Below are 15,802 nucleotides of genomic sequence, written 5' to 3'. Positions count from 1 at the left end.
GAGGACACTCACAGCTCTGTCAAACTCTGACCTCAAAATTGGGTCTCCCATTTCATCAGCATCAACAGTCTCTTCATGTTCCAGAACCAAATTATCTACATCTTTACCTTCATACAATTGTTGGATATGCTCCTGCCATCTTTCTGCTTTGTCTTCTTTCCCTAGAAGTGCCTTTCCATCTGAGCTCTTAATATTCATACACCTAGATTTCCTTTCTCCAAAGGTTTCCTTGATTTTCCTGTATCCAGCATCTACCTTTCCCAGGACCATACAGACTTCGGCACCCTTGCACTTCTCCTTCAGCCATTCTTCCTTAGCTACCTTACACTTTCTATCCACTTGTTTCTTTAATCGCCTGTATTCTTTTCTGCCCTCTTCATTTCTAGCATTCTTGTATTTTCGTCGTTCATCAATCAGGTCTAGTATCTCCTGAGTTATCCACTGATTCTTAGTAGATCTTTTCTTCCTTCCTAACATTTCTTCAGCAGCCCTACTGACTTCATTTTTCATGACTCTCCACTCTTCCTCTATAGTGTTTCCTTCAGCCTTTTCATTCAGTCCTTGTGCAACATGTTCCTTGAAACAATCCCTCACACTCTTTTCGTTCAACTTGTCTAGATCCCATCTTTTTGTATTCTTTCCTTTCTTCAATTTCTTCAGCTTCAGATGGCATTTCATGACCAACAAGTTGTGGTCAGAGTCCACGTCTGCTCCTGGGAACGTTTTGCAATCCAACACCTGGTTTCTGAATCTCTGCCTAATCATAATGAAGTCTATTTGATACCTTCCAGTGTCTCCAGGTCTCGTCCACGTATACAGCCGTCGTTTGTGGTGTTTGAACCAAGTATTGACAAGGACTAAATTATGATCAGTGCAGAATTCAACCAGCCGACCTCCTCTTTCGTTCCTTTGTCCCAATCCAAATTCTCCTACTGTACTACCTTCTCTTCCTTGGCCTACCACTGTATTCCAGTCTCCCATCACAAATAGATTCTCGTCACCTTTTACATATTGTATTAAATCTTCTATCTCCTCATATATTCTTTCGATTTCTTCATCATCCGCTGAACTAGTAGGCATATAGACCTGCACTATTGTGGTGGGCATTGGTTTGGTGTCTATCTTGACGACAATAATTCTTTCACTATGCTGGTCGTAGTAGCTTACCCGCTGCCCTATTTTCTTATTCATTATTAAACCAACTCCTGCATTTCCCCTGTCCGATTTTGTGTTGATAATTCGGTAGTCGCCTGACCAAAAATCTTGTTCTTCCTGCCAACGTACTTCACTTATACCAACTACATCTAACTTTAGCCTATCCATCTCCCTTTTCATATTCTCTAACCTACCACAACGATTCAAACTTCTAACATTCCACGCTCCGACTCGCAGAATGTCAGTATCCATCTTCCTGATGATCGCCCCCTCTCGTGTAGTCCCCACCCGGAGATCCGAATGGGGGACTAGTTTACCTCCGGAATATTTTACCCGGGAGGAAGCCATCATCAGTACATCATTCATACAGAGAGAGCTGCATGTCCTCGGGAGGTAGTTACGGCTGTAGTTTCCCGTTGCTTTCATCCGTGTAGCAGTATCAACACAGCCAACCCATGTTGAGTATTATTACAAGGCCGTATCAGTCAATCATCCAGACTGCCGCCCTTGCAACTTCCGAAAGGCTGCTACCCCCCTTTCGATGATCCATCCTTAGTCTGGACTCTCAATAGATACCCATCCGATATGGTTGCACCTGCGGCTCGGCTATCAGCATCATTCGGACACGCAAGCCTCCCCACCGCGGCAAGATCACGTGGTTCGCAGAGGAGGACGCCAATATTACTCGCAAAAAATATATAAAAACGTCCTGTTTGAAACGACGAATGCGAAGAAGCTTGAATTGAGTGGAATTCGACTAAACATAACTTTACGAATTCCAAACTCAAAGGAAAAGAATAGCCAGGGTCTTCAGGAAATCTAACGAAGATTTGAAAGACATCAACTTAGAGTCATTCTAGAGAATTGTAAGGAAAATGCCAAGGATTTCAATCAAACCTTTAGGACAAATATTTAATGTTATTCTTCTCTGAATATGCGCTTCAGTAAGAGCCTGGGTAAACTAATTATGAACAAGAAACCGAACTGCGAACTGTTTGATGAAGCTACTGAATTGTAAACCGCCGCAGAACAAAAATTTATGAATCTATAAAACAAATTCAGCCAGATAAAGAAGAAATAGGAGAGAAACAAAAATGCGCCTGGAAAAGATTCAATCGGTGCAAAACGTTTTGAGTACGCCGGAGAAAAAGTATTAGAAGAGCTAGAGAGTCTCTTCCAAGAGATTTGGTATTCAGAAGACTGGAAGGACGCAATCATTCGCCCAGAACACAAGACAGGAGAGACAGCAAAAATAACTACCATATACTCAAGGAGCATATCACTTCTACTCGTCGCGTATAAGATACTCCCCAAAATATTACAACAAACAATAGGGATTCACATATATCATCATCAGAGGATCAAACAGTATTCAGGATAAGGCGATCGTGTGCGAAGAAAGACTTCACTGTCAAGATCTTGATGTAGACAAAAACGCATGCAGCAGTTAAAAATGTGAACGTGACGTTTGCAGACTTTAAGAAAGCATGCTATTCCATAGACTGAAATACCTTGTAAAAGATGGTAGGAGAACAACACTAACAGAGCAAATATTGTCAAATACCCAATCACAAGTGAAATTCTTAAAACTATCAGAAGTCTCTAGAATCAAAATATGTTGAGTTAGGTAGTTAGCCTCATGCCGGGCTATTTCCAGTAATTGATCTCATTCTTGTCATAGCCTGCGTGAACTCCAGGATGATTGTGCTCCTCCAAAAATAGCTCGTTTCTAAGTTCCCCGACCTCGTGACAGGAATCGAGCCCACGTCCTTCCAAATGAACTCATTTACCATCATGGCTAGAGAGTCCTGGAATACGAAAGAGTATACGTCAACAGCAAATAAAAGCAAAAACAGGGCTTCTTTGATCAACACATGTGTATCACACACTGTGTGTGGGCAAGGGGAGCGGGCAGTATTCTATGTCATCCTGAAAGACGTGAGTTCGGTTTCCTGTCAAAGAAGTAATTTAGGAACATGGCTTCAACAAATAACTGTTTCAGGCTCCGTTCATAATGAAAATTTAAGCCGTAACATAACATAAAACTGAAACGTATAAAATTATTGAGATGCAAGCATTCGCTATGAACAAGAAAAACGTAGGTTCTAGCCATGAGAAAAGGGACGACGTAAAGATCCACAATCTACAGTCCGCAGCTGATTTAAATGGTTGCTTGTGGGCACGTAGCGACATAGGTCATTCTTGCAATAATAAACGCCTTTTTAATTAGTTAACATTTTAAATTGAAACTTGAAATTGATGCTCGTTCAATTGCTTTTAACACTGCATCTTTGTATGGTCTGTTTTCTTGTCATATAAGCAAGGACAAGTCTGCTAAATTACAACCAGCCTTTCATCCAATGATGTCATCGCGCAGCTACGAACATCTGATTGACTGATTTCTTATGTTCTTCAGTATTCAGCACAGACGTTGGGATCTTGCGAGCTTCTACGTTAACGTTTAAGTGTTTGCGTTATCCGTTTTGAACGGTTCCATTATATCACAAAGCGTCTAGCTTTCATGTTTACATTACGTTCACGTTACATTTATATTGTGAAAGGAGCCTTACGCTGTTGAAAAGTAGGCAATAGTTGCCGAGAACTGTAGAATAGAATAGATACACGGGAGCTAGTGGCATTTGGATTTGCGAAACAAGCGTCAATAATATTATACCGTATACACCAAAACGTCCGCCTCTGTGGTGTAGTGGTTAGCGTGATTAGCTGCCACCCCCGGAGGCCCGGGTTCGATTCCCGGCTCTGCCATGAAATTTGAAAAGTGGTACGAGGGCTGGAACGGGGTCCACTCAGCCTCGGGAGGTTAACTGAGTAGAGGTGGGTTCGATTCCCACCTCAGCCATCCTGGAAGTGGTTTTCCGTGGTTTCCCACTTCTGCTCCAGGCGAATGCCGGGATGGTTCCTAACTTAAGGCCACGGCCGCTTCCTTCCCTCTTCCTTGCCTATCCCTTCCAATCTTCCCATCCCTCCACCAGGCCCCTGTTCAGCATAGCAGGTGAGGCCGCCTGGGCGAGGTACTGGTCATCCTCCCCAGTTGCATCCCCCGACCAAGAGTCTGAAGCTCCAGGACACTGCCCTTGAGGCGGTAGAGGTGGGATCCCTCCCTAAGTCCGAGGGAAAAACCGAATCTGGAGGGTAAACAGATGATGATGATGATGATACACCAAAACCATTTGCTTGCAGGCTTTGAAGACCCTTGGAGAAGTGGACGATAAAGTGGGATAGAGTGGTTAGTTTTATGCCGACCGCTTTTGTCTTCGGGTTTAGACGAGAATAGTCTACGTGTTCTCTCTGTTCGTGGCACTTGGCCATCTTGCCTACGACTCCAAGCCTGAACATTTCGAGCTTCTTCGACTCTCTCTGACTCATTCCCTTTTTCGGTTTTCGTTTGCGGTAAGCTTATACGTACCTTCATTAAGACAATGAGAGATTTCGGAAATTTTCACACGATTCTCAACTACTGTACTTTATATTATTTTGGCTTATGGCGACGATGGGACAGAAAAGGCCTAGGAATGGGAAGGAAGATGCCGTGGCCTTAATTAAGGTACAGCCCCAGCATTTGCCTGGTGTGAAAATGGAAAACTACGGAAAACCGTCTTCAGGGCTGCCGATAGTGGGGTTCGAACCCACTATCTCCCGGATGCAAGCTCACACTACGCGCTCCTAACTGCCACGGCCAACTCGCCCGGTACTTCATATTTTTTCACGCACCTAGTCAAGTTTCCTCACAAATATTTTCAAGATATTGATAGTCCTCACGTAGAAGCAACGAATGACATCTCTTGGTACGTGGAATCACATCGTAATCCCGAGTTATACTAATTTTACCACACGCGTCGAGCTCCTATTTAACCATAAAATGGTGGATGCACGAGCCGCTTATTATTGCGCCGCCTGACCTTGACATATATTTAGGTAGACTCTTTAGACCTTTCTGGGCAGGAAAGCTTATGTACCTATATATCTGTTAATAATATTATAAACAAATAAAAATAATGATTGTGGCATGTATGTGAGGTCTCCCCTGAATCTAGTTGACCCTTCATATTTCGTTCTGTGTGCCACCTAGCAGCTAATGTCCTAACTATTGTGGAGAAATATTAACTTAGGGGTTGGTACCCCTTCTTGAATCGCTTAGATGGCACTACCTGTGTCCATTTAGCAGCCGCTCTTTGTCCAAAAATTGACTGTTCCGTTGCCCTGTGTTTGTCTTCTTGGTTCTCTCCTCATGTAATGAAGACGACCTTTAAGGTCCGGCGACTGGCTCCTGGCAAAGGCAAGGGGAAGAATTCTCAACATGTACATCTGAAACGACTACGCTCCCCTTCTCCTGGTAGACGAAGACAATTTAACATTCTGAATGTGTACAATCTCTCTTAAATTTAATCATATAAGGAATTATTCAGGTTTTCGTCTTGAGGGACTCATGTGGGTGCCGTCATCTGGTTATAAATTTCACAAGGACGTTCGAGTGTTTCACCCTCGGTATCATCATCATTTTTCTTTTACTGCAACTGGGCTTATTTAAAATTTAACTTTCCGTGAATGTTTTTGGATTGTAGTTTTCTCTGCCCCTAGTTGTAATTTAGGTTGGGTTTATCCCCTGTGTCGATGGACGCTCTTGCCCTGTTATATATGTTTTCATGTCCAATTCTTCGTGATTTGCAAATGGTGTTTCTGAATCCGCTTTCTCAATGTTGTATCCTGTGTCATTTCTCACAGTATTAGCAATAGAATATAAAACATTATCAATGAAAAGTCCGTAACTAAGACTTCCTGGCACTTACATAGTTGCCAGCAAGCACCCTTTAGTTAGTTGACACATAACTTGAAACCTACCGAGCAAGTGGCCGTGCGATTAGAGTCACGCTGCTGTGAGCTTGCATTAGGCTTCGAAACCCCACTGTCCGCAGCCCTGAACATTGTTTTCCGTGGTTTCTCATTTTCACACCAGGCAAATGCTGGGGCTGTACCTTAATTATGACGATGGCTGCTTCCTTCCGAGTCCTAGCCTTTTCTATCCCATCTTCGCCATAAGCCCAATCTGTGTCGGTGCGACGTAAAGTAAATTGTAATTTGAAACCTGTGTCATCACATGGAAAATCAGCAGACTCCAGTTACTATTTCCTCAGTACTTTATTATTATTATTATTATTATTATTATTATTATTATTATTATTATTATTATTATTATTATTATTATTATTATTATTATTATTATTATTATTATTATTATTGTACCGGGTGGTACACCTCCACGCCGCTAATTCAAATATTGCGCCAGTGGAAACTCCTCTACAGGAGAAAGCCTGAACTTTAACAAACTGAATTAACTCAACGGTTTTTCGGAAGATGCCACTACTGTAAATTTGGTCATTTTGAAATGTTCTGAAGGGTGTCTATTTTGATTTGAGTTTGTTTGCTCCGTATCAAGAAGTTTGGACATTCTCTAACAGATGTCTCTACCAAAACTTTGATAACGCACTCTGGTGTAAAGGAATGAACTTTCTTGAAGAAATTTAGCATTCATAAGTTTTGTTTTTACTAAATTTTGTTCTGTGGTTTGGGGGTTGGCAACAGTTATCCTTCTTTCCGCCTGTTTTGAATTTAAGCAATAACTAATTTTTGTAATTAATTTCTGACCAATAGTGTCTTTCCTTCTCGATGTTGATGTGTAACTTTTAGCGACCCAATAAAATTGAAGGGGTGTGTCTACTCATTCTTGAAAGGTCTCGAATTCTCCACGAGGGTATAAAAACTGCTGATTTTCTTGTCTCGGTGCCACTTCTGTAACATCTTTCTTAGTGTGTGGATATGTAGCAGGGGGCGGGAAGCGCCTCTTTCTCCAAGCAGCAGTTCATCTACAAGGTAATGGCCTGTTAACATCTTCATTTCTTGCTAGCTCAGCAGTTTAACTCTCGGGGAGGGTTCGAAACCTTTAGTATGTAACCTACCCTTTTAAAATGTAAATTCTTTTCTGTCTATCTACAAATTACAAATCTGTAAAGCGGGGATAGAGAGTGCTTCACACTCTCGAACTCCCCTTCATTTTGAATTTGAGGTGAGTATGTTTTCGTAACCGTTTTTCTCTTCTTTCTTAAAGTCTTAAACTTATTTGCCGACTAGTCACCTCCATAGATTGGGATTAGCCCCTGTATCATCGGCCTAGCGCCACATAGGTTTTTAGACAAAAACTTGGTGTAGGAGTGCAAGTTATCGCCTCCATTCATTTTGTATATTTTGGGCCATTTTTCTTAACCTGTTTGTTTTCTTCATGCGAAGGCCCCGTAGGTTGGGTATTAATTACCCCTGTTTCCTTGTGTGCCTTAAGGGCAGATAGAAATGAAGTTTGTGGTAGCCTTTAATAGGCTTGTAAAATCGAGAACGGGACAGCTCTTTATAGTGTTGTGGTAATAGTGCCTTACAGAGGCTTGAGATGTAAAATTGGGAGCTAATGCTCCATGTAATTAAGGGTGTTCTGCCCTTTGGTATCTTGTTATTGTGAGCTGAGAGCTCAGGAATTATTTTTGGGGCTCGAAGCCCAGATCTTGTAATTACCCCCTAAATCTTGTGATTTCTTTGTATCTAATTTTGGCTTGTTGTTGACTTGTTAAGTTTACAAATTCTATGTCATCATTGTTAAGTTTTGAAAATATAACCTTTGTTAAAGTTTTAAATTAACTTTAATTTTGTAGTTGAGACCTATTCCCGCCCGCACCTTCTTTCACCTCTAACTACCACGGACACCTTCTTTCACCTCTAACTACCACGGACAACTCCGTAACAATTATTATGGGTATTTTTTCATCCGCTCATGTACATTGTACAGAAACGGAATACTTCATAAATGACAGAAGAAAAAATAGAGATGTCTGATTTTATTTCCACACCCTTGAAATATGCAAGCAAAATCTACTCTCTACTTTTGAGCACAGTTATTGAATCCCACAGACGAAACAACAAGAACATTTTGCTCCGTGTGCTTGCTGCCAGCCTCATCAATAGTATGCATGAGCTGAGAGGAAGCCAGCGGTAGGTGTTTTGTTTAGGGTAATCCCCTCAGCAGGGAAGCTGTGGGTAGTGCATGGCTGGGTGAGTGACCCCTGGCAACAGCAGACTAGCACACGTGTCGACCGACCCGCACGAACCAGGCAATGGACAGCAGCACCAGGTCTGGGATTCGCTTATTTTATCATCCATCGCAATCCATAATCCACCAATGCTTATCAAGCTTTGTCTGTGAAGTCTTCTGCTACCACTACAACCATACGTACAGTACCAGCACAAGAAGCAGGGGCGTAGCCGGGGGAAGGGGGGTACAGGGGTTAAACCCAACCCCCCACCTCCACCCCCATGCACATTTACAAAAAATCTAAAATTAACAAACTGGCAATAAACAATAAACTAAATAAACATTGAGAGACATAATTGTTGTTGTTTATTTTACAATCTTTGCTTTACGTCGCACCGACACAGATAGGTCTAATGGCGACAAAGGAATAGGAACAGCCTAGAAGTGGAAAGGAAGAGGCAGTGGCCTTAATTAAGGTATAACCCCAGAATTTGCCTGGCGTGAAAATGGGAAACCACGGAAAACCATCTTCAGGGCTGCCGACAGTGCGGTTCGAACCCACTATCTTCCGGATGCAGACGTAATTGTAAAACCAACAGGTCTGTTTAATCTATTTTCTAAGAAGCCTTTAAAGTTGGATTTTAGACTGTAAACTGAACATACCATTCGCTGTAAAACTGTTGACCTTGATCGTAATGTTCTTGATATGTATTTTAACGTTTTGTAGGATTGTCACTGTCATAATGACAAGCCATGCATGCGCGCACCACACACGCACCTTCATTGTGTTCTATCACAATTTTGTAACTACCCCCCCCCCCCCCCCGCACTAGGCCGGTCCTGGCTACGCTACTGACAATAACAATGAGAAGTTCTATTCGGCGATACTAACTACATTTACAGTTTTCGGAGTCGCGTATGCTCGTAGGCAGCACAGGATGTAAAACCAAGATGCAGCACTTCCAACAGCAGGCTTTTAAGAACTGAATAGCTAAATACTATTGTTTGATGTTCCTGGACAAGCAAACTTCCCACGCCTCGGTGCAATTACATAGGAATCCAGGGACATTACGTAAAACAAAGGAATTTAGTCGAGAGGAAGTTTGACGACATACGTAAATCAGATTAGGGAATAATTAAATAAATCAATAAATAATAATGATATTAATAACAGGCTGGGCTAAGCGGCTAAGACGTCGTACAAACTATATTTACACTTTTCGGAGTCACATGTGCTAAGGCGGTAAGAGCGCAGTGGTATAATGGAGGTGCTCAAACACACCAGTCTCGTGTCGGTAGATTACAGGCACTTAAAAATCCCCTACTGGACATATATGAAATATTGTTGTGTAGAGCGAGCCTAGCTCCTGAATTTGAGAAAGGAATTCCCAGCTAGGATATCATTGCTGGAATTGTTTGGTGGTTCCCTCTTTAGAATAACCAAGAGTTTTTATGTCTAGCCCTCACACCGTTTCTTGATACGGAATCGGGGCTAACTTTCTTCAGCTTATCCCAGGTTTTTCTGCGATCGCTGGATTCCCTTCCTGATGCCACGTGACTTTTAACATGAAAATCTCAACCGACGATCGACCGGATGCGATCCTCAGCCTTCCGGGTGGGGCGCCATCAACTAAACCACTGAGCTACTCCCACCATCTGAAACAACCAAAATTTTAAGACTCTAAAATTCCTTTAGAGCAAACGAAAGTACCAGATCTGGGTAGTAAATTAGGACGTAAACCCAACTTTCTGCGCTCTCATTCGCTTAGAAATCCCCCAGTGCTCTGGGAGTACAAATCTTGTTTTCAATATTATTGACTGAGAGATTTCATTTGCTGTCACAATAATAATAATAATAATAATAATAATAATAATAATAATAATAATAATAATAATAATAATAATAATAAAGACCACCGACACCATCGGGAAAAGGCGATTAAAGTTCTATGGCACATTCTCAGAATGGACAATGGCAGGTTCACTAAAAGGATTCTCAATAATAAAGCCATTGTTTTACATCATACTAACTACCACAGGATGTAAAACCAACACACATCACATCTACTGTAACAGAAGGCTTCTAAGAACTGAAGCAAAGGTCACTCGGTGGAAAAGAAGGTTCATGCAGACAGAACTTAACACAATGAAGCACTATTAGAAATATGAACGGAGTCAGCGTGAAGTACTTCATGTACTTTGTAACTACATGGAACCTGGTTTCGGGTGATTTACAAAAGCTATATATAAGGATATGCCTTTGCTGGCGGACCTAGTGTTTACAGTGGACTATGTCTTCTGGTATGGGCTAGAGCAATTTTGTTACTTTCATTGATCTGTCTCAGCTTTATCCTTGGCTTTGACAAAATGAAAGTGACTGAGGTATGAGTAATGCTAGTAATGCCATTCCTTCTGCAGCCAGTCCCTGCTATGAATGGCGTGAAAATATTGCTCATAGGGTTGGTTGGTGCTTGCATTTCAGTGGGCTTGGCAGACTGATATGTAATAGCAACTTCTGGCTCGGTGAGGAAAGCAACGGGAAACTACCTCACTCCTCATTTCACTAGTACGCCTCTTCAGTGATGCCTAGGCCATCTATGACAGCTGATGGCAGAGCTGTTGAGGATCCAACCAGCCTTCGGGCTGAGGACTAAACAAATAAAAAAGTTATATAAGGATACTAGAAAATGGCTAGAATAATAAATGACTACCAATTTATGTATTTATTTATTTACTAGCAATAGGACAGTAGTCTACTTAGCTACAGCTTTATATTAAAAGTTATCTTTCAAAGTTCTAAATTTTCAGGAGTCCACTGTCAGCAGAGCCTGTAAAATACACCCTCAGTTCGTACACCATACGGTTTTGGAGGAATAATTATTTATTTTCCGATTTAACACTCATTTGAACCCTATACAATTGGAATGTTCTAAAGCCCTATGTTATTTAACATCTAAGACGGAAATGCGACTTACTTGTGAAATTTTGACTTCGTACTTCGAATATCAATGGGGGAATGAATGTTTTGTTTTAGGGGTAGAATGTATTTAAAATATTTCTTAATTAACATCTAGGACATACGTATCGTTTAGGAAATATTAATATTGAGATTTTCAAAGTCATCCTCCATCTAATCATCTTAGATGGGGGGGGGGGGTCATGTTCACGGCGCTGGTTTTCTGATCCCAAGTTCGATTCCCAAGGCACATTCGATTCTGGCTCAGTTCCGTGGTATTTGAAGGTGCTTAAATACAACAGCCCCGTGTCGGTACATTTACTGGCGCGTAAAAGTGAAAACCGTAAACGTAGCTATTAAGACGTGGAACCAAAAGCATTATTATTATTATTATTATTATTATTATTATTATTATTGTTGTTGTTGTACCGGGAGGTACACCTAAACACCGCACATTCAAAAGAAGCGCCTTAATAAACTATCTATCCAACAAAACGTGCAACTGCTACTACATAAAGTTGGGACATTAATCAGAAAATGTCACTACTGCAGAATTGAGAAGTTTATCATTTCTAAGTTTCCTAATCTGATTGGATTGATTTTGGTTTTGTTTTGCTGTACATCAAGAAGTATGGACATTTCTCCATAGATGTCATTACCAAAAACTGTGTTCATGCACTCTGGTGCAAGATAAAAGAAGTTGTTATTGAAAGAAATTTTGTGTTTATGGGATTTCTCAAGTAAATTAACTTTCATTTGTTTTTGTATATATTTCAAAGTTTGCGACACTTCTTTCTTATTCCGCCAGTTTTGAATCTGGCCAATAAGAATTTTCTGTAATTATTTTTCAGGCTTCGTGTTGCTTTTTTGGTGTAAATTTTGGATTTGCCAATAAAATTGAGAGGGTGTGTCCTGATTAGTCCAGAATCCTCTCGAAAAATCCCCTTGGGTATATAAGCTGAGGCTTTTCTGCCTACCTTGTCTCATTGATCGTCGACTTTCTGTGTGTGTGTGTGTGTGTGTGTGTGTGTGTGTGTGTGTGTGTGTGTGTGTGTGTGTGTGTGTGTGTGTGTGTGTGTGTGTGTGTGTGTGTGTGTGTGTGTGTGTGTGTGTGTGTGTTAAGACAGGAGGCGGAGCGCCTCATTCTTCGGCAGGCAGAACAACAGCCAGGTAATGGCCACCAATATTCTATCTTTCTAGCTGTCTCCGCAAACTTATCCGAGGGGAAGGTTCGAATTCTAACTATGTAACCAACCTTTTCTAATATGTAAATTTTCGTTCGGCTAATGTAAAATTTCATAAAGTCTTTAACTGTAAATCGGGGATAGAGAGTGCGTTTGGGAGATTCCTACCTTTGTCTAACAATTCCTCTTCTGAAGTAGTAAATGTGTAAACTAAGGGCTCGAAGCCCAAAATTGTTAAATTCCCTATTCTGGGGTTCTCTATTTTAATCCCCAAAATTGTCGTTGTTATTTCACTAAGTGAAAATTTGTTAAGTTTTTGGAAAAGAAATATAACCTTTATTTAAAGTTTTAATTCATTTTTTTATATTGTAGTTAGACCCATTCTACCCAGCACCTTCTATCACCTCTGCGTTCCACAGATATCCTGGAACAATTATTGTTAAGACGGTATTATTATTGTTATTATTGTTATTATTATTATTATTATTATTATTATTATTATTACGGTATTATTATTAAACATTTTTAGGTATATCATATTTGACACCTAGGACAAAAGAAAGAAGAACCTTCTTGTAAAATTACAACTTCGTACGTCAAACGGTTTTAGAGGACGAATAATTTCGTTACCGGACTTAATCTCATTTAATCCCTTGGGGACGGAATGCTTTAAAATATCTTCTATTTCACGCCTAGTATTTTGATGATGATGTTTGTTGTTTAAAGGGGCCTAACAGCTAGGTCATCGGCCCATGCCTAGTATTTGAAACATATACCACCATTTTGGAATTTTATCTTCGTACGTTTAACGGTTTCGGGGGCATGAGTATTTTTGTTTTCGGGCCTTAACCCCTATTTAACTCTCTAGGGCTTAATCATTTTTCAAACGTTCTCTTATTTAACACCTATGATATCAGTTGACATTTTAAAAGTCAAACGGTTCCAGAGAAATAAATATTTTTGTCATCGGGCTCACCTAACCTGTCCAAGTCCCTTTGGGGTGAATTGTGTTAAAAATCACTTCTTCTTTAAAATCAAAGACATGAGGAGCGTCAAATCATATTAAATTTTAATTTTCGTAAGTCAAACTGTTTTAGAGAAAATAATTTGTCATCAGGTCACACACCTTCCTAGTCGAAACCCCTTAGGGGCGAATTGTTTCAAGACCACTTCTTATTTGAAATCTAAGGTGTGTGACGTTCCAACCTCGTATGTCAAACGGCGTTTCAGAGATATGAATATTTTATGTTTTCAGGCCTAACCTTCCCGGTCAAAACACCTTGGGGATGTATTATTTTAAGGCCACATTTTATTTTAAATCTAAGACATAGGCTATACTGTAATAGCAACGATCATGTGGAATGTTAAGCTCGATTGTCAAACGGTTTGAGAGAAATTACTACTTTTGATTTTTGGTATTAATATCCATTCAACGCTAATGGTCTGTTGTAAACCTGTCTTATTTAACATCTAGTTGTCTTATATAGAATATAGTGTATAAACAAGCAATAATTGAGTGAAATTTCGACTTTGTCCGGTGTACGACTCCAGAGGAATAAATATTTTTTGTTTTCTGGGTTTAACCCCTTACGGGTGGTTATTTTTGAAACCCTTCCTTAGTGAACACATATAGTGTAATACAAATTTACCTCCGAATTTTCATTTGTTTATGTCCTTTTTGCCTGGGCGTTGATTTACAAGCAGTGAGGACATTGTCTTTTATATAGAGAGATTTATTTCACAATTCGCTTTACGTCGCACCGACACAGATAGGACTTATAATGACGACGCATAGGAAAAGGCTAGGAGAAGAAATAAAACGATCGTGGCCTTAACTGAGGTCCAACCCAAGTATTTTCCTGGTATTAAGATGAGAAACCATGGAAACTATCTTCAGGGTTGCCGGCAGTGGGGCTCGCATCCACTATCTCCCGAATGGAACCTGATAGCTAGGTAACTACCAAATATTAAACTATTAGAGTTAAAATGGGTGCACCCTAAACTAAGCTTCAAAACTTCAAAAGTTGATGTGCAACAAGAATACACAATGTGCCTTTTTCAACGGCTTGTGGCCTCCAGCGAGGCCTGGTGCAGGTCTTTCGAGGCGATGCCGTATAGGTAACCTGCGTTTCTGTCAGGATGGGGCCTTACGTGAGATGAACTCCATTGCTGAAGACGGCACAGACACCCAGCCCCAAGATACATGACTTAACCAATGACAGTTAACATCCCCGACCCTTCGGAACTCGAACCCGGGACCCCCTGGTCCAAAGGCCATCACGCTAACCACTTAGCCATGGAGCTGGACATTCTAGATCGGTGAAAGTGGGGGATAGATTTGTGCTGTTATCGTAATGATGTTTGTGCTAAATTAGAACGACATCGATGTGAGTGCAGATAGTGATGTCTGACATTGTGCTTACTCTTTAGCTGCTTCCCCTGCAATTTTTGGAGGTTTCCGATTCGGTTCCCGAACTGCTTCTTATTGCGGATTGACTATGCTGTTATCCCAACTTCTCTTGTGTCCGCTTCTTGTCGCCTTTAATCCTACGATAGGTCCAACAAACCTTTTGATCAATCGGGTTTTTATCCATTCTCACTAGACGTTTATAGGATTTGAACCTTCGTTACTGCACTTTATCCGTGATGTTTTCGGGGTATTTGTAGAGGGCCTCATTCTACCTCTTCCTCCGCGTCACGTCTGAAATTTTCTGTGGTCCTAGAACTTTCCTTAGGATTTTATAAGCTAATAGAAATGGGAAGCGTTGGCTGAACTTCGGTGCTAGTATGGGTTTAGCACTTACGAATAAATTCTTCAAGCATAAGGCTATCTACTGTTACACATGGAAGGGTAGAACACCTGATCCATAACAGACTGTATCATAACCGACTTTGAATTCAGGAAATCTGGTAGGAATATGCCAGTATTGCGGGGATTTTTTGATGATACAGATCACTATCTGATCTGCAGTGAACTAAGTATCTATTGGCCTAGGATAGAGAAAGTGAAATCTGTCTGCAGACGACTAGTAGTAGAAAGCTCCAAGACGAGGAAATTAGAATTACACGGATAAGATTAATGAAAAGTTCTAAACAGTGGACAGTAAACAGGTTCAGGATATACAAAGAGAATGGGTGGCATACAGGGACGCTGTAGTAGAAACAGCACGGCAATGCCAAGGAACAACTGTGTGTAAAGATGAGAAAAGCGCACATCTTGGTGGAATGATAAAGTGAGAGCAGCTTGTAAACGTACAAGGAAAGCGTATCAGAAATGGCTCCAAACAAGGACTGATGTGGACAAGAAATTGTACATAGGAGAAAGGAACTGAGTGATACAAATAGTTGTTGAATGCAGTAAGAAGTCGTGGGAAGATTTTGGTAATAACGCGGAAAGTTTGGGTCAAGCAGCAG

Source organism: Anabrus simplex, chromosome 5 (assembly GCF_040414725.1).
Source record: "Anabrus simplex isolate iqAnaSimp1 chromosome 5, ASM4041472v1, whole genome shotgun sequence".
NCBI lineage: Eukaryota > Metazoa > Arthropoda > Insecta > Orthoptera > Tettigoniidae > Anabrus > Anabrus simplex.
The sequence above is the reverse complement of the archived record's forward strand: the minus strand, read 5'-3'. Positions refer to the sequence as shown.